Source organism: Protopterus annectens, chromosome 9.part0 (assembly GCF_019279795.1).
Source record: "Protopterus annectens isolate FY-2018-M chromosome 9.part0, PAN1.0, whole genome shotgun sequence".
NCBI classification, from domain to species: domain Eukaryota; kingdom Metazoa; phylum Chordata; order Ceratodontiformes; family Protopteridae; genus Protopterus; species Protopterus annectens.
This window is the reverse complement of record NC_056743.1, coordinates 727,378,058-727,398,312: the sequence shown is the minus strand read 5'-3', so window position 1 is coordinate 727,398,312 and position 20,255 is coordinate 727,378,058. Positions and strand designations below refer to the sequence as shown.

General features: G+C 46.2%; 1 protein-coding gene across 1 annotated transcript in view; it reads left to right on the top strand.

Moving 5' to 3' along the window:
- The window catches only part of LOC122811485 (kinesin-like protein KIF18A), a gene marked incomplete in the record, with an annotated part of 1,576,798 nt that overhangs the window by 112,847 nt on the left and 1,443,696 nt on the right, over positions 1 to 20,255 (top strand).

Sequence of the window (20,255 nt, the reverse complement as noted above, 5' to 3'; positions counted from 1 at the left end):
AAACAACATATTTGTACCGTTACCTATTCCTGGATACTCTGTTTACCTCTTTATTGAAGGTGGTGTTATGGTCGCTGGTGTTTATCAAAAAGAAGTTTTTTTGTACCTTGAGTTCATGGCTTGCATCTTATTTTTTTTTATTTTTTTTTGCGGAGCTGCACTGTTAAGGTATTCACCAGATCACCGTCATCTTGGAACCCCCTAGTCTATCAGATTTTAGTGTTCCATATTCTACAGAGTAGTAAAATCTTCAAAACTATGTTTTCCACAAAACAGGCAATTTATTCATATAGAGAGAGAGAGAGAGAGAGATCATTGAAAACTGAAATGTCAATTTGAATTCATTGGAAATAGAAAAATGTGATTCCGATGTGGGTCTGCTGCTCAAGTGAAATAGACCATACTTATTTTTTGTTGTCCATGCTTTCAAACTGTCAAATCTATCACAGTTTGACAGAAAAGAGTGCTTGCATATTTGTTTCCATTTTCCTGGAACTTCTTGTTCAAATCATGTCGCACAGAAAATGCAAGCCTCATTGTTAAGAGAGTTATGTTGCCTTAACATTTTTGATTTTACATTCCTCAACAAGAAAATCTCAAACTTCAAGAAGCAAATAGATAAATTCAGTACTTTTCTCTAACAGCTGACATTCACAAAGCCATTAAGATATTAACCACAGTTACTGTGTTCTTTCACAGTGTCAGTAAACTCTAATTAGAACTTTCACTTTGGATTTAATTCACAGTTTTCATTAGCTTATCCATCAAATGTCATTTCCAGAAATTTACAAATCTGAAGTAGGTAACTTCATTTGATCATCAACCTGTGGGTATCGGATCTGACACGGACCCAAGCCGGCAGTTTTTCAAGCTAGAGATCCGAGCTCCAAGCTCCTCCCCCTTACCCATAATACTCTGCTATCTCCTTCCAATCCTCAGATCTTGTTTGCCGCGGCTTTGTCAGGCACGAGTTTCTCGAGCTCCTAGCGTTTAGGCAATTGTAAGTAGATTTTTTTCTCAAAATCTTTCTTAGCATTTGTGTGTGTGGAAAGTATAATTTCCTAGTTTAAACCCCTGAGTTTTACCCTCGTAGTTTAAAGCTTAGTAAACCCTTCCCCTTGGGTGTTTGTGTGGGCACGCGTGTGTGTTTTAGTTTAGAAATCATGGCCGAGGCCCCAAAGGCCATCTTTTCTAAGTGCACTGAGTGCGGCAATAAGCTTTTCCCAGCAGATGGCCACACTGTGCGTCCCCTGCCTGGGGGTACCACATTTGTCATCGGGCTGCCAAATTTGCGCAGCCTTTAACCCCCAGGCCCTGAGGGATAGAAGGCATAAGCTGATTCTGGCGGGTCTTCTACCCGCTGAGTCGGCTTCCTCCTCCTCTCCCTCGGTGGCTACAGCCGCGGCTGCAGCTGTTCAGCTTGCTGTCCCCTTTCCCCTGGCTGGGACTCTACCTCCCACTTCTTCCCAGGGAGAGAGGGACACAAAAAAAAGCCGAGAGAGAGGGAGAAAGAGAGGCATAGAAGCCAAAAGTGGCGGGCCGACTCTGCCCCCTCAGCCCCGCCTGCTAAGCTGCTCTCCTCACCCCAGAAGGTCTCCGGGCTTTCCTCCCCTCGGCTCCATTCTCCAAGCTTCTTACTGGAGCAGGAGGAGGCTCGGCCATCTTCAAGGTTATCGCGGCAGCCCTCCCGGCCAGCTTCGGCTGCCTCTAGGTCAACCCGTAGCTTCTCCGATGCTGATATGGACCGAATGATGTGTTTCCTCCAAACCCAACTGCCAGATGGGGGTGCTGCTGCCTCCCCCTTTCCGGGAGGGAGCTCAGCCACACTTTTTGCCCCGATAGCTCCTTCTCTGATCCACTATCTGGTTTCGGAGCCTTCGGATCCAAGGAGTCCCCGAGTCAGGGAGTCGGCGCAGATGGTTACCTCTACCTCAACGCCGGCCATGCCCTTGAGTTTGTCGGATCCCCTATTGGATCCGAGCTTTTGGGGCCGAGAGCCGTGCGTCAGACCCGAGGCGGCCAGTGTGTCTTTGGCTCCGTTTCGGTCAGAGCACACTTCCCTCTCGGGTCTGAGAGCTTCGGCTCCGACGCCGATCCCCGCGCCGGATCCGAGGGTGTTAACCACAGAGCCCAGAGAGATCGGTTCACCCTCTACTTTCGACATGGTGGAGAGGGACCTCTCGAGATGTTCGAGACTCCCTGCTCTTTCTTCGGATCCCGCCCCCACTCCCTTGCAGCTGGGCTTGTCTTCCATCATCCAGTCCCAGGGACAGCCTGCATTGATGCCCCAGCCCGTTCCACTAGTGGAACACGACCCTGTTGGTGAGCCCTCCTCTGACAGTGCCACTGAGGAGGCCCCTCACAAACGTAAGTATAAGAGGAGGCAGTAGAACTCCCCTGAGTCCCTCACGGACACCGATTTGGAGGAAGGGGAAGGTTCCCCCAGGTCACCCCCCCCCCGAGGACGTCTCCTTTTGGAGACATTATGGAAATGCTTCACCTAAAGGGGGGTGGTCAGCCCAAAAACCTTCCTCGGACGAGTCTGTGTTCCTGGAGGCGTTCGTAGGCCCATCTACCTCTTGGGTGTCCCCTCTGGCCGACCCCCTGGTTGACCTCATCACTACCAGGGCATGGAAGAAACCAGATACTGTAGAGCTAATTCCCAGGAGGCCAGAAAGGATTCTTAGACCCCCTGTGGATAGGACGGCTTGGAGTAAGGGTTCCCCGGTCGATGCCATGGTGGTGGCAGCGGCAGCCACCAAAAAGGAACTTGCCCAGGATAGTTCCTCCATCCATCCCCCTGATAAGGAGTCTCGGACGATTGATTGTATCAGGAAGCGGATGTTTGCTTCAGCTACCTTTTCCATAAGGGCGCTGAATTATTTGGCCCATGTAATTAAACTTCAGCGGGATCTGGTGAAAGAATACGCTGAGTCTCCCCCGAGTCCATGTCGGCCGAGGACAAACGGACTTTCTTGGCTCGCATGGCCACTCTGAAATCTGTTTTAAACACGTTTATGCGGCATCTTTCCCATGCCACGGAGGGGGCCACTAGAGCCAGTGGGTCTGGCATCGCCTTAAGGCGTCACGCCTGGCTTCGGCTTTGTGATTTTTGTGGAACCTTTCAAGGCGTCCTTCGCGAATGCACCCTTCAGCTCTACCCTGTTTGGGAAGACCGTCCGTGACACATTTGTTCAGAGCGGAAAAGATGGGAAGATGCTGTCTGCCGTCGGGAGTCCGCTTCTCAGCTCCTCAAAGTTCCTTTTCCAGGAACCAGAGAGGATAAAAAGATGTGGTTCCGGAAGTCTCAGCAGTCCTGTTACGCTCCGGACCCTTCATCCTTCAGAGGCAGAGGGGGATAAGGTGGACGCTGGCCCAGAGGCAGAGGGGGGGGGCGAAAAATTTTGGGTTGCGGGAACCTTTTTCTGATTGACCCATGCAGCAGCCCTGAGGGGTTGCCCGACTGCTCCTCTCTGGAGGCAGTTGGGGGGCGTATTTCGAAGCACTTGGCCCAATGGGAGTCCATCACAACAGACCACTGGGTGCTTCGAATAATATCCAGAGGCAACTCAATCCCTTTCATAAACCTGCCTCATCAGTCGAGGCGCCTCCCCATTGTTCCACCCAGTCAGAGGGAGGCTGCAGCTTTAGAGGTAAAAAAAGCTGCTAGCAAAAAGAGCTATCCAGCACGTCCCCCCCAGGCCAATCCGGTTTAGCCAATTACTCCAGGTTCTTTTTGTTATCAAAAAAGACAGACTTAAGGCCAATCCTCAACCTTTCAACAATGAACCTCTTCATTGCCAAGGAGAAATTCCGGATGGTCACGCTTCAGTCCATTCTGCCCCTGCTGCAGGAGAGGGACCGGATGTGCTCCACAGACCTTAAGGATGCATACTATCACATTCTTATGGACAGGCGATCCAGGAGGTTCCTCCGCTTTCGGCTAGGGGGCCAGGCATTACCAGTTCAGGGTCCTACCCTTCGGTCTCACCACAGCCCCCAGGGAGTTCACCAAGGTCATAGCAGTTGTAGCGGCCCACCTGAGACTCCAGGGAATACAGGTTTTTCCTTGCCTAGATGACTGGCTCCTTACCGCCCCCACCAGGCATCTACTCTGCTTAGCCAAGGATTGCTTCCTACTTCTAGCGTCCCGATTGGGGTTCACCATAAACTTGAAGTCATCCCTTCAACCAGTTCAAGTCTTGGAGTTCATAGGGGACAGAATAGACACGGTTCAGACCAAGGCCTTCTTGACATCAGACAGACTTCGCAGTTTGACCTTACATGTTTTAGCCCTTCTTCAGTCACCTGCCCCGTCAGCGGAGTCTGTTCTGAGAGCTTTAGGGTCCATGGCAGCAGCAATCAATCTTGCGCCCTTAGCTCGCTGACAACATGAGGATTCTCCAGTGGACTTTGCAGGTTCAGTGGTTCATCCTTCACCACCCGTTGGACTTGCCGATTCCTCTCAGCAGAGTTTGCAGAAATTCCCTTATCTGGTGGGTCCAATCTCGAGAGCTTCGGGAAGGTCGACCGTTTATTATGCCGCAACCCCAAGCCACAGTGACCACTGACGCTTCTCGCCTTGGTGGGGGAGGGGCATTAGACGGGCAGAACTGTCCAAGGTATGTGGACTCTGACAGAGACCATTCTGCATATCAATGTTCTGGAGATGAGGGCGGTGCTTCTAGCATTGCAAGCCCTTCATGCCTATCTCCCTCCAGGGACTATTGCGATTCAGTCAGGCAACATGTCAGTGGTCTGGTACATCAACAAACAGGGGGGGGGGGTTACCAGGTCTTATCCTCTTTGTTGAGAGATCATGAGAGTTTGGGACTGGGTAATATCCACCAACCATTTTCTGTTAGCAATGCACATTCTGGGTCGGTCCAGCATCCTAGCGGATAAACTGAGTCGAACTATCCTCTCACCTTACGAGTGGTCTCTGAATCCCTTAGTAGCGAAACAGATCTTCCGCAAGTGGGGTCAGCCTTGCTGCGATCTCTTCACATCGCCTTCCAATGTGAAGTGCAGTGAGTTTTTCACTCTAATTCCCCCTCTGGGGGAAAGCCCCAGAGATGCTCTAGTTCATGCTTGGCCACCCGATCTTCTTTATGCTTATCCTCCTCTTCCGTTGATAACAACATTCTTACAGAAAGCTCGTCCGTTGGGGAACAAGATTATTCTCATAGCCCCATTCTGGCCTCATCAAGCCTACGGTCTCATCTTATAGCTCCTCTCTGGATCTTGGATCCCATCCCGGATCTGATATCTCATCCTTCGGGATTGATACCCTCAAATCTGGTCGATCTCAAGCTCTCAGCTTGGTTGATCCAGTTCCATTAGTTGCTAGGACTCCCGGTATCTCGTCTGCGTTCAGATCTATCCTGGTAGCGGCGCATAAGCCTTCTACCAGGAAGGTTTACAATAGTAAATGGAAGCGGTTTTCCATTTGGGCTTCTCATAGGAATTTGGACCCTTTCATTGCTCCAGTCCCAGCAGTACTCGATTTTTCCTATCTCATATTTTTCAGCAAGGAGCCAGTTGTTCTACTGTAAAGGTTCAAATGGCTGCCATCTCCCATTTTCACATTGGGGACAATCTCAATCCCCTCGCGTTTACCAAGATTTGTAAGACCTTTCTGAAAGGTATGTTCCTCTTGAGACCTCCAACTAGGAACCCCGTCCCTCCATGGGATCTAACTTTGGTCCTTCAGGCTCTGACTGGACCTCCTTTTGAACCTGCAGCTTCTGTTGATTTGAAGTTCCTGTTCTGGAAAACTTGTCTTTTTGGTAGTGATTACTGGTCGTTTTGGGCCAGTTCCTAGCTTCTTTCAGCCCCCTGATATAAAAAACGCTAAACGCTGCTATGCGGTTTAGCGCGGAGCTGCTACCGTTGCACACTAGGGCAGCGCCGGTTAAGCAGATTTAAACTGTTAGGGCTACTAAAGTCCACTCTTCAAATTTTCCCTTAAAACTACCTTCCTCGAACTATACTACTGATCTAATCAGCATATCCTATAACTAAATAGATCATCTCTACCTGACTCTGAGTAGCCTATTCTGTATCTGTCAAACCTAGCACTTGCTCCTACAGTACTTATCACCGAGATACAGCACTCTTGTTATAGATAGTACCCCAAAAAGGCGAACCCCATTTCTCGGACACCCACATCCCCGGAATCTCTTTTTAAAGTTTTTTGTCTATTCCTTCTAGCATGTCGAGGGATCAGTTGCTAGTATCCTCTCCTGCTCAGCTGGTGAACCTGGGAATATTGAGGCAATGTTACAATTGCCTCATGTACACAGACAACCCTCTCCTCCTCCCACAAAACACAAATACATGCGAGAGATGCAACTATACGGCCAAACTGGAGGCTGAGCTCTCTCAACTTAGGACTGGCAAGACCAGACAGGAGGAGAAGGTTACCACACACACTATAGACCCAGTCTCACATAGTACCATCACAACCTCTAATCATACACATAAACACACAAAGACATACTCGGAGGCTCTGATCAGAAATCTACCAAAACAGCAGAGGCCACCAAAGCAGACACCCAAACAACCACCACCTCAGAACACAACACCTGCAACACATAGACCTCACAGTCAGGGTGTCAAACAGTCACAGCCCTTAAGGCCAAACACAATGCCAGACACACTAGTCATTGGTGACTCCATAGTCAGACACACTGACGTCCCGCTCACCAGACTGAGTAAGGAGAGAGTAACAGTAAGCTGCCTGTCGGGCGCTAGAATCCGCCACATAACGCAAGCACTCGGGTCTCTCAACAGCAGGTACAAATATGACTCAGTCATTGTCCACGCTGGTGTAAACGACCTGAGACTTACCTCCTTGGACTACATGAAAAGAGACATTGAGGAGCTCTCTGATTATGTAGCCCAGGCAGGTATGACCCTGACCTTGAGCAGTATCCTACCTTCACCAAGAATGATGCCACAATACAGAGATAAGATGATCAGCTTTAACAATTGGCTTAAACTCTGGTGTCATTCAAAGGGGATCCAATATCTGTCTGCCTGGGATGACATGCTGGACAAGCCACGCTGCTTCGCAAGGGACGGCTTGCACCTGTCACCCCTGGGATTCCGGATATTGGCAAAGGCTCTTGCCAACCCCATAGTGCCTTTTTTAGGCAAGGCTCAAATTCTAAACCTACCACCCTAGAACACAAAAAAGGAAAAAACTAAGGGTAATGCTGCTCAATGCCAGAAGTCTAAATCTCAAAATGCACGCACTCGAGGCCCTTCTCAGTATGGAGAACATCGATGTCTGTGCTGTGACAGAAACCTGGTTCAAGGCTCCTGAGAGCACCCCAGCACTAACAGGTTTTACCTCATACCATGCTCCGCCCCAATATCCGGACAATACCAAGAAAGGAGGGGGTATCCATATTCATCAAGGACACCCACACCTCAAGACTGGTGGCAACACGATGCATCGGAGACCATCCAGGTGCAATTAACCATAGGCAAGACTGCTCTGCAAATTGTAGCATGTTACAGGCCACCCTCACAAACTCGGGAACCTCACATGGCTTTCCTGAAAACACTGGAGGGGATAAATGTATCTCCAAACACCATCATACTAGGTGACTTCAATTACCCTAATATAGACTGGGAACACTACTCAAGCCCAAACACCCTAGCCCAAAAGTTCCTGGAATTCATAAACTCAAATGCCATGGAACAACTAGTCACCATCCCCACAAGAGGAGAAAACATACTTGATCTCATCATCACGAACATGGGAGCACAATGTTCAACACCGGAAGTATACCCCTCACTGGTGAGATCCAGATCGCAAACAAATCTTGCTGGAGGTCCTCATCCCACCCCCACCTGAAATAAAAAAGACCACAGTAAAAAACGTCTCGAAAGCCGACTTCACACTTCTAAAGACTAGTGTGGTCTCCTTTAAGGCCCCCGAGCCAGTGGAAAACAGTACTCAAGCCGCTGAATCACTTACAAATGCCTTCTACCAGCACCTGCAGGACTGCATGGCTAAGGCAATCCCAAGCAAAACAAAGACTCTTTGTACCAAGGGCAAGCGTCCAGTCTGGTGGACCCCAGCCATAAACAAACTCTACAACAAAAGGAGGAAGCTATTACAAGATAGAGCAAAATCCTTAAAAGGTAAGACACCTTTGATCACTATAAGTAAAAAGCTAAGAGCTCTCATAAAATCATCCAAAGCAAAGTTTGAGAGAAAAATAGCTAAAGACTCAAAAGACAATCATAAGGCCTTCTTTAGCTATGTTAGAAACCTGGGAGGAAACTCCCAGATATGCTCAGAACTAGTTCAAAATGATGTGAAGATTACTGATCCTACAGACATTGCCAACATACTGGCTGACAGGTTCAGTGCAAACTTCTCCCCCCCCCTCCCTCCCAAAAGGAGAGATATCTATACCAAATGGTTGCAGCCCCCCAAACATCTCAAACGCCCAAGTGAGAACTGCTCTCTCCAAAGCAAAAACACAGCATCCATGGGACCTGATGGTGTCCCAGGCTGTGTGCTCCACGAACTCAACGAGGAATTAAACCCACAGCTAGGACAGCTGTTTAATCATAGTCTCACCTCTGGATACGCACTCCAGGAGTGGCGCACTGCACTGTGGTCCCACTTCACAAAGGCAGTGCCTCCACAGACCCTGCAAATTACCGGCCATTAGCTTGACAAGCCTTATCTGCAAAGCTATGGAGAGGATCATAATGGACCTCATAAATAAAGACATAGGGAATTTGCAGACCTTGGATCCAACCCAGTTTGGCTTTGTCAAAGGCAGATCATGCCTTTTAAACTTGGTTGACTTTTTCGAAACAGTCACCAAAGCCATTGATGAGGGAAAGGCAGTCCATACAGCCTACCTCGATCTGGCGAAGGCCTTCGACACAATACCCCACTCGGGTATCATTGAAAAACTCATCCGCTTAAATGTTAACCCATACATCACAAGATGGGTTGCAAACTGGCTGAGTGACAGAACCCACAGGGTCAGAGTTGCTGGCGCCATGTCAGACTCAAAGCCTGTCACAAGTGGTGTCCCACAGGGCTCAGTCCTGGGCCCACTCTTGTTTGGCATCTACCTTTCCAAGTACAAGCAAACACAGGAGGGTTATGGCTGACAAAGTTTGCAGATGACTGCAAACTGGGCCAGAGTCGAAAACACAGCTGACACAGATATCCTCCAGAAGGGCCTCACAGAAACGGAGGACTGGGGCGAGAGCCATGGCCTAAAGTTAAATGCCAAAAATGCATAGTCATACCCTTCGAAAAACAAGGTTACCCCTAGCTACCATATAGGTGGTAATCCTCTGAGCACAGAAGAAGTTATCAGGGACCTGGGGACCCAGGTTGACAGTAGCCTGTCATTCGACACCCATGTAGCTAAAGTAGTTAGGAAGACCTTCTACATTGCCCACCTTATCATGAAGGGATTCACATCTAGATCAAGGGAGGTCATAGTCTCCTATACTTATCACTCATCAGACCAATGATTGAGTACAATGCCCCATTCGAATGTATCTGACCCGACACTTGCAGCAGCTGGAGAGGCCACAAAAGTTCCTCACCAAAAGGATAAAGGGTCTCAAAATCTGTCCTATGCTGCCCGACTGAAAGAACTCCAGCTCTATTCAGTCGCACCGCTTGCTCAGAGGTGACCTTTGCCTGACATACAAGGCCATGTCTAACCCAGATTTGATGAATATGCTTCACCTCAAAAATCTAGATCCGTCAGAGCCACAAGGGCAGTAGACTTAAACCTCGACACGGCTATTAATAGGATGTGCTGGAGGGATAGATTCATCACCCAAAGACTCCCTATGCTGTGGAACAAAATCCCGGTATATGTGAGGCAGAGCACCTCGCTGGCCTTGTTCAAGAGAAATCTTGACCAATGGATGGGAGATCGCAGATATACTCCAGGGATTACCTCAGTGTCACTGCTAGACAGAGGCACAGCAAAATAATGGGTATAGTTCCCCATACAAAAGGGGTGGCGTAAGCCACAAAACTATGGGCTAGGCTTATAAATGCCCTCGGGCAGATAGCCTAGTATGAACCTATGAACCTATATTAAAACCCCATATCTTGTTTTCCATAAGGACAGGGTCTCTCTCTCGGGACTAACCCATCCTTTCTACCTCAAGTGGCCTCTGAGGCGAACATCAATCAGTCCATTAATCTCCCAGTTTTTCCCTAACTATCAAAACAAAGGGGAGTACAAACTTCATTTGTTAGATGTTCATAGACAGTTACGTTTTTATTTACACAGAACAGCTGCATTCCGCAAGTCTGATCAGCTCTTTGTTTCCTTTGCAAAACCCTTCTTGGGTAAGCCTGTGTCGAAGGTAACTCTGGCCAGATGGATTTCGAATTGCATTCTGCTCACATACAAACTATCTGCTCACATACAAACTATCTGGCCTGCCGGAGCCTACAGGGGTTCATGCTCATTCTACCCGCTCTATGGCTATATCTGCTGCATTCTGGATGAGAGTTCCCTTGGATGACATTTGCTCTGCGGCTACTTGGGCGTCCTCTCATACCTTTATCTCTCACTGTAAATTGGATTTAGTGTCTAGAGGTAGGGCAGCCTTTGGCTCTGCAGTGCTCCTGAATATCCTTCCTTAAGGACCTCCCAAGTTTTTGGTAGCTGAGGACTCTGTCCCACAGGTTGATGATCAAATGAAGTTACCTACTTCAGATAAAGAAGTTCTGTACTCACCATAATGTTCCATCTGAGTAGGTAACTTCATTTGTCAGCAACCAACCCTCCCTCCTTCCCCCTAACCTGGTTCTTTGATTACCTGAACCGTAGGATGGTTTCTCAGGTCATTTGTTAATCCTTAGGTTAGGATTCTTCAGGTTGTTGTTTTGTCATTGTGAGGTTATATAGATGGGCAAACTCGATCTGAGGATTGGAAGGAGGTAGCAGGGTATTATGGATAAGGGGGCGGAGCTTGGAGCTCGGATCTCTAGTTTTGAAAGCTGCCAGCTCGGATCCGATACCCACAGGTTCTGACAAATGAAGTTACCTACTCAGATGGAACATTATGGTGAGTACTTAAACTACTTTTTTTCTGATGCAGATTTCAGTGGGAGGATAGATGTTAGCAGGGTTTTCATTTTTTTTCTTCACTGAATCCTGCTTGCAAAGTGAAACTCCTCTTAATTCCTGCTGTTAAAGGCACCATCTATAAAAGAAGTATTTTTTTTCACAAGTCAAGGTTGTGCTTTTATTGAAATTTTGGTAAAGTTTTCTACTATTTATTTTCCATGTCTAACCGTGTAGTCCACAAACTCTGCCATGTCTTCATGAATTTGAATCTGTTGCATGTAACGTACCCAAAAAAAATAATAACTTGTGTTGTGCTAGTAAGATCAGCTAACTCCATCTCCAAGAACCTGCAAGTGGACAAAACAAGTCTTTTAGTTGTTCATGTAGTTGCTGTTTTTAGATGAGCCTAGCACTCTGCAAGCAGACAGCCATTCCATATTCTGCACTTTTTTGTAGGTTACCATTTTTTATGTTTAAATTATAATTTTCTTAAGAGTTTCCATTCCTGGGATCACAGTTCTCTTCAATATCTTAACACTGGAAAATGTTTCTTTTATCTGGGACAAAATCCAGGTCATTTTATAATTTAACTACTGTCACCAGTTCATTTGATGAAAGGAACTGCTTCAGACTGGCCTTTTGTGCAGTTTTAATGATGCGACTTGTCATAAATAGGAAAGTTGCTGTCAGATTCACTGTGCATATTAAAATGTTCTCCAAACTGACTTATTAATAAATTTTTTTAACGCAGAAAGCATGTTTGTTCAGTTACTTGCGGCACTACAAATTTCAGCTTCCAGCCTTCTTGAAATGTTCTTTAATTCTCTTCCTGTCATTCCATTTTTACCAGCAAGTAAGCTTGTCTGTACAAGTCGCTTCAGTATTTTCAGCTGCTGCTGTTTAACGTTCTTGTTTCAATAATTTATTTATTATCTTTTTATTTTCATAATTGCAACGGAAAAGAGAAAGTTTGTTGGGTAGAGTAGCTCGGAATACCTCACTGTTTGTCAGCTGACTTCAGTTCCCAGGCTTAACAGATGCTAACATCTCTGTTAAAAGTACTTATCTTTCAGATGTGCAGCTACTAGGAAGTCACAGAGCTATAAAACCACTTTACATTTTGAACCTATTATTTCTGTTTCAAGACAATAGAAAGAAGCTTCTAGCTCTAGACATCCTGTCTCCTTACTGCATTAACTAACTTTTATAGCACATCGTAAAACACTTTTAATTTCAACTTGTTTTCTTGAAGTTTTGCAAGTTAACTTATGTATGTTGCAGCTTCTACTATTAAAACATACATTTGCACAGGTATATAGTTTTATATACATTTCTGTTCTTTTCCATTAGGGTACACTGTGGTTACATTCTTGAAGCTCAGTACATAACATATACAGTTCTCTACCAGTAGTTTAATATACATATAACATATAGTTCTCTCCCATTTGTAAGATATGAATCATATTATTATTCACAAATGACATATTTACAAAATTCCAGATAGCTGGGCTGGCAGTGTCACATTTCAATATAAATCATATCAATATTTTCAAGTGACACAATTATTTACAAAATTCCAGATATCTGGACTGGCAGTATTTCACTGGTGTCACACTCTGCATCATACATTGCAGTCTGGCTGGAGCTGAATGCATTGGCTTTCTCAGGATAGTGACTAATGGTTGGTGGTCTGTTTTGATCTGGATAAGTCTACCATCAACATAATCATGGAAGTTCGAACATGCAAACACAATTTCCAAAAGCTCTTTCTCGATCTGGGCATACTGCATCTCAGTTTGGGTAAGAGTTCTGCATCTGTATTACAACATCGAAGATTTAGCTTTTCGAATAACTAAAGCTCGATCTTGTAATATTGAAACTGGAAAATGTCCAACGGTCATTTCCACCCAGGGAAATACTTCCCTTGGCCACTTCAAAAAAAAAAAAAAAAAAAAACTTTAGACCTGAAACCAAGTGGGGGGCTTTTACCCCCACAAACCCCCTGACTAAATATACCAACTCCAAGATCGCTCCAAATTGGAGAAAAGGGCATAATCCACAAAACAGCCAAGGGAAGCTCTTCCCTGGGTTGAATTGGCCGTTCGACATTTTACAGTTTCAATATTACAAGATCGAGCTTTAGTTATTCAGTTAACTAAAGCTTCTATCTTGCAATATAGACCCAGAGTTCTCAGTGTACAGGCAACAGCTTAATCCTCTTGTTGAATAACTGCACCAAGACCAAATTTCAAAACATCACAGGAAAGTGCAACTGTTTTGTGAATGTCAATGTCGTAGTATCTGAGAGTAGGTGGACTAGCAGTTCTTTGTTTCAGGACGTCAAATGTTCTTTGGTGTCGCTCAAACCAAGACCAGGATGCTTCTTTACATGTCAGCTCTCTGAGTGGTGCTGAAAGTTGGTTCAAGTCTGGAATGAACTTGCCTAGGTAGTTGACCATGCCAAGAAAACCATTGCAGGGCTTGAACATTGTCTATAGCTGGCATCTCGAGAATGGTTGTTTGCTTTGAAGGGTCTGGTCATAAGCCTGTACTCGTAAATAAATGACCAACATAAGTAACTTCCTGTAACCTGAATTTGCATTTGTGTGGGTTGAGCTTAAGATTTAGTTGATGTGCCCTTTCTAGAACTTTTCTGAAGTTTCTGTCATGTTCAGCTTCATCATGGCCTCTTACTAATATGTTGTCTACTATGATAGCACAAGGATACCCAGAAAAAATTTGCTCCATTGCATGTTGAAAGACTTCACTTGCAGAATTTATCCCATGTGGCATTCTCAAAAATCTGTAATTGCCAAATGGAGTACTAAAAGTAGTGAGCAATGATGATTTTTTGTCAAGCTGAATTTGCCAAAATGAAGTCTCTGCATCTAAAAAATAGTGGCAGTGGCATTTGGCATCAAGTATGACAATTCATCGATTGTGTGCATTGGACGACGAGATCTTTTAAGTGCTTTAAATCTCGTGAGTCAGTACATATTCTGATGTCGTCTGAGCTTTTCTTATGAGCTACCACCATGGAAGATACCCATTCAGCTGGAGTTTCAACTGGACAAATCACACAGTGTTGCACATTTTATCTAAGTTGGCTTTGACTCTGTCCTGCATGGCTATTGGAACTTTATACGCTGGCCTAATAACTGGACTAACCTCTCGGTCTAACTTCATGGAGTACACAACTGGAAGTTTGCCTAGTTTGTCTTGAAAAAGATCTGCATAGGTTGAGAACATGTAGCGGGCAAAATTAGAGTAGTGGTCTTTTAAGCTAACTTGATGGGCTTACTTTTTAAATGAAAGCAGTCCAATTTTCCAACAGTCTTTGAGCCCTAATAATGACTGTGCCTCTTGACCATATAAAATAAGTCTAGCCTCTTCCAGAAAAGTAACATGAAGCACTACTGAGCCTTCAGTTAGAATTTCTTCACCTCCATAAGCAACAAGTTTTGCACACCTTACCAAATCAAGCCTTTCACTTCATACTCTGGCAAATGTTTCTGCTGACATAACCTTGCACTTGGAACCAGTATCAGCTTTGAGCTTTGTGGGTTTTCCATTTATGCAAACAGCACAAAATATGTCATTCTTTGCCCTTAAATCTACTGCACTGACTGTTTCATGAAGCACTGACATGCCATCAACATAAAGAGTAGAATTGTGCAGTCTAACTGATAAACTCATTTCTTAAAATGTTCCCTTTTAAGAAAAAATGCTGGCCTAAAACTTTTTGAAATTATTCCATTTATTGCATTTCTGAGCAAAAGCTAAACATTTCTCCTTTTTAGATTCATGATTACCAACACAATTATGACATTCGTCAATGAAAGGGAGTGGGGCCCCATGCTTTGTTTGCTGACTCATTCTTGTACTTCACTGAGACTGTATGAAGTCTGGAATTTGTTCTGGGCTTTACCAGTGAGTGCTGCAGGGGTTACAGCTGCCATGTGCTTGGGCCTGTTTCTTTTAAAAATTTGCTGCATACTATCAACATGAGCTTTATCACTGTGCCTTCTAGAGCTATTCTCATTTGTAAGCATATTTGTGTGCTTTTCTGTGAGCTCATATATCAGACGAATCTCAATGGCCTTATTCAAAGTTAAATCACTCACAAAGCAAAATCTTTCTTACAGCATCATCTTTAATGCCACAAGTCTGTCCTTTTATCGACTCATCCCTCAAGTCAACAAATCTGCACGTTTTTAGCTTTGTTTCTCAGGTCAGTTATATATGCTGCAAAAGTTTTACCAGGCTTTTGATCCCTTGTGTAAAATAAATGCCTTACTCTTGTAATATTTGTCTGGTGGTTACACATTTCTTTAAATTTACATTTTATGCACTCTGGGTCCTCCCTTGACTCGGCCTGTACAACAATATGACTGTTTTCCCCCTCTCTGGTATAGATAGCAGGGACATGACAAGTGAACGTTCTCGTTCTGTGGCTTGAGACCCACCCAAACTAAGCAAAGTAAATGCGTTTGTACATTCATCTTTATCAGGAAATGCAGCCTGTATGAAAATGTCTAGTCTTGCTCAAACACACTCCATTTCTCAGCAATATTACTGTCAAAGACCAGTGGACTGGGTTTTCGAAATCTGTCTGCCATGCCCACAAAGTATATACAAACACACTGAAAATATGGCCCTTGTAATTATGTATGAACAAACTGTTCTGTGAGCTTGTAATAACATTCAAATGTACAATAAACTCATCGAAATACTGTACTTAGCGAAATATTCGCTGTAATGACTGTTCTTAGAAGTATGCCTTGCAATGGCTGTACTTTTTTCGAAATAGCTTTACTGTAACACTGCGCAAACATGCGAACACTTTATACACTTCTGATAACACTGATATCTTTGCTCAGTACGAAAAATACATGTACTTTGTGAAAATGCAGCCATTTCCCCTTATTTTATTCGTTTTATGCAATTTGGACTTTATTTCAAACATTTTCCATAATAATTTGAATATTTTTCTCAGTATCATACATATTGGTTTAGTTATTTAGAATGCTCTGTGTGGCTCGTTTCATATTATATGAAAAAAATTAGTGCCGAGCAAGTTTTAATACCTGAAATTCATTTCTGACCTGTGTTATGATGTTTGCACATTTTGGAATGATCCACTCTTGTATAGTCTACCAGCATCTAAACAAGTGCCTTAAATTGTTTTAGCAAAGCTGTGTCTGACTCCATGCCCCTTAAGTATGCTTCTCTAAGTCCATGTCCTTTTAGGTGTACCTGTTCTGGCACCATGTCCTTTAGACATGCTGCTTCTGACACCTTGCCGCTTATTCGTCTCCAACACATAACAAGAAGGCTTGGAGTTTCATTCAGATGCTTTAATACATGCAAACACATCAGGATGGACAATAGCATGATGTTATGTGATCCTATCTCGCCTACATTCTGTACTGATGGGCTCGGAGCCGATCCTCGGCTCCGACTCGGCACGCTATGCTATAGAGCGAAGCCTCTTATTGGCTGAGCTATTTTCTATCCCAGGATGCACCACCACTAATCCCCCAGATCTCGTTTGCCGCTTACAAGCTAGGACGTGGTCTCAAACTTGGCTGAGCTAAGTGCTGTTTTCTTAAAGTTTTTCTGTCAAGAAATTCTTTATTTCTTACCCAAAAGCTGTTTTAACAGCTATCGTTGTGTTTCTGTGTGTTTTTGATAATATTTTGTGGAGAATTTGTGTGATTGATTAGGGAAAGGTTTCCATTTAAATTAGAGGGGCCTTCCCCTATTCCTTAGCGAGTTTCTTATTTTTAGGGAGGTCAAGTACCTGTTTTAGTTAAAGGGTTCTTGGCACTCCTTTTGGTGTTTGTTGTACTTATCTTTGGTTTCTTTAAAAAAAAAAAAAAAAAAAAAGGATTTATTGTTGTTAAAATCTTTGTTTTGACATAGATAGTGTTTTTTTCCACTGTTATAGTGAGTGTTTTTTACAGGCAGTATGTCCAAAGAACATAGACCCTCAGGATTCAAGAAGTGCACGAGGTGCAGTTATAAAATGTCCATAACTGATGATCACTCCTCGTGTGTATACTGTTTAGGCACCAAGCACTTACAGGAGTCTTGCAGCGTGTGTCACGCCTTTTCCTCTAGCGTCCTCCAAGAGAGGAAGAATAAATTGATCTTGAAAGGGCTGATCAAACCCTCCTTCGAGGAGGCCTTATCTTCCTCTTCCTCTCCAACTAAGAAAAAGAAAGCGTCGGCTCCGACCAGCCCGTCGGAACAGACTACTAAAAAATCTAGGCAGGCTTCTCCATTGGCTCCACGGACTTCGGAGCCGAGGGCGGAACTGTCTGCCTCGATGCCTCCAGTCTCGACTCCTCTGGTTTCGGAGCCGATAACTGGGGCTTCGAGAGGCGGGTCACCGTCATCGGCTCCACTGATTTTGGAGCCGATGAGGGTTGCCGGCTCAGACTCTTCCCCTTCGGCGCCGAAGCCCTCCTCGGCACCGAGGGAAATTGTTCTGGAATCTCCCTCGGCACCGATACTGGTCGAGTCTATTCGGAGCCGGTCCCCCAGTCCTTTGGAGCCGATGGAGAAGTCGGTTCGGACCCGATCGGTTTCCTCCAGATCTTCCAAGATGTCGGATTCGGACATCGACAGGGTGCTCCTAAGACTGTTTCAGTCTCCTGTATTCCAGAAATTAGTTTTGGCTCCAGCCCATTCGGCTTCGGAGCCGATGGCCCACCCTGTAGTTCTGGTTCCTCCTCCAACAGCCTCGGCGCCGTTGGAGCCGGTGCTGGTGGAGCCGATGGAGGTTTTTGGGTCAGGCCCGACCCTTACTCCAACCCCGGCTCTCGAGTCGGAGTTCGGTACACGGACCTCCTCTGTCGGTCCCGGGGGGGACGCTTCGGGACCGATGTTTTCGGTTCCGAGCCTTCCTCTCGGTGCGTCGGCTGCGGGGGTACCGTCTACTGTTGTGGCCACGGGGGTTGGACCTTCCCAGGATTCTGGTGGTCCGGCTTTCAGGGCCATGAGGAGTGCGTTGGCCAAATCTTCTTTGTCTACCTCCACGGTCTCAACCAGCACCTTCCCTACATACGGAGACTGGGTCTTTGGTAGTCCCCCTGTCCTTAGACAGCGGAGCCCCGGGGCCTGAGATCACCCCCACTGGGGGTTCCCCCCCTCCTGGAGGTCCCTCTGAAGCTTCTTCAGAGGAACCCCCAAGGAAAAGAGCGTGCAAGAGGAAGCACATCGACTCCCCCGATGAGTCTCTCACGTCAGACACTGATCTTGATGATGCGGAGGGGGTCCCCTAAGTCGTCCTCAGATGATGTCTCCTTTGCAGACATCTTGGAAGCCCTCAAACAACGAGGCGGCTGGCTTTCCAAACCCCCTTCTGCTGACGAGTCGGTGTTCCTTAAGGCCTTCGGGGCTCAGCCCTCCGCCTCCTGGGTGTCTCCGCCCTTCGATGAGCTCCTAGATTTGATCTGTCGAAGGGCGTGGGAACATCCAGACTCTGTGGAACCGGTGCCTGCTCGCCCAAATAAGTTCCTATCAGCACCCCCAGAGAAGGAGTTTTTGACTAAAGATGTGGCTGTAGATGCCTTGGTGGTGGCATCTGCTACCCAACAAGATGTAGCAGAGGCTTCGACGTCCGTCCATCCTCCTAATAAGGAGTCTAGGAGCATGGATCGGTACGGGAAGCGCACCCTCAGTTCAGCGGCCATTACCTTAAGGTCCCTAAACTATTTAACGCACTTCACCAGATTTCAGAGGGATCTGATAAAGGAGCTTTCAGATACCCTCTTGGGTAACTTACCTGAGCAGCTGGCCCAGATGGTTGGCTCTCAGTTGGCTACGCTGTCGTCGATATCGAACTCGTCCATGAGGCTCATTTCATATGCGGCCGAGGGGGCGAGTAGAGCGGCGGGTACGGGTATTGCTCTACGGAGGCAAGCCTGGCTCCACCTGTGTCATTTTGCGGTAGCCTTTAAGTCTTCCTTTGCCGACGCTCCCTTTGATGGGTCCTCTTTGTCTGGACCCAAGGTAAAGGACACATTGACCCGCTGCGAGCAAGAAGGTAAGACTTTGACTGCCGTAGGGGCACGATTTTCCACTCCCTTTCGGCCTTATCCCAAGGCTAAAAGAGGAGGGAAAATGTGGTTCCGTAGATCCCAGAAGTCTTATCCCTCGCAGCAGGACGATCCCCCTTCTTGAGGCAGAGGAGGGGGAAATTTTTCTGGAAGACGCCATCCCAGAGGCGGCAGAGGCCCCCGCAACACTGGAGACCGCGAGTCCTTTCGTGGCTCTTCAGCCTTCCACAATCCCTGAAGGATTGCCCGACTGTGCAGCTCTGGAGCCAGTCGGGGGTCGTTTTTCGAGGCACCTAAAAGCCTGGGAAGGTATCACTCAGGACCGATGGGTGCTTCGAATTATCGCCGGAGGTTACGCCATCCCCTTTTCTCACTCCCCACCTCCGTCCAAGAAAATCCCGGACCCGCCACCCAGTCAACAGGAAATTGCAGCCTTAGAAGTCTCAAAGCTGCTTCAAAAAGGAGTCATCCAACCGGTCCCCGCAGACCAGATCGAATTATGGACTTACTCAAGATTCTTTTTGGTGCCAAAAAAGACCAGGGACTTGAGGCCCATTTTGGATCTCAGCATTCTAAATCGTTCAGTCAAAAAGTCCAAGTTCCGAATGGTCACCTTACAATCCATTCTTCCACTGCTGGAGAAAGGTGTTTGGATGTGCTCCATAGATCTCAAGGACGCCTATTACCACATCCTGGTAGATCAGGCGTCCAGGAGACATTTGCGCTTCAGCCTGGGAGACAGTCATTTTCAGTTCCGCGCGCTGCCCTTTGGTCTCACCACAGCCCCCAGGGTGTTCACCAAATGTTTGGCGGTCGTGACTGCTCACCTGAGGAGTCTAGAATTCCAGGTGTTTCCGTATCTCGACGACTGGCTCCTAACTGCCACCTCCAGGCGTCTACTATTGCAAAACCTACAAGCCACAATATCACTAGGCACTTCCCTTGGAATCACCTTCAATTGGCCAAAGTCTGTGTTGCTGCCATCTCAGCGCATAAGATTCATCGGAGTAGAGATGGACTCGAACCGAATGCGGGTCTATCTTCCTACAGAAAGGATACAAACTGTACAGGTTCAAGTCCGAGCCTTGCTTCTCAGGTCCAA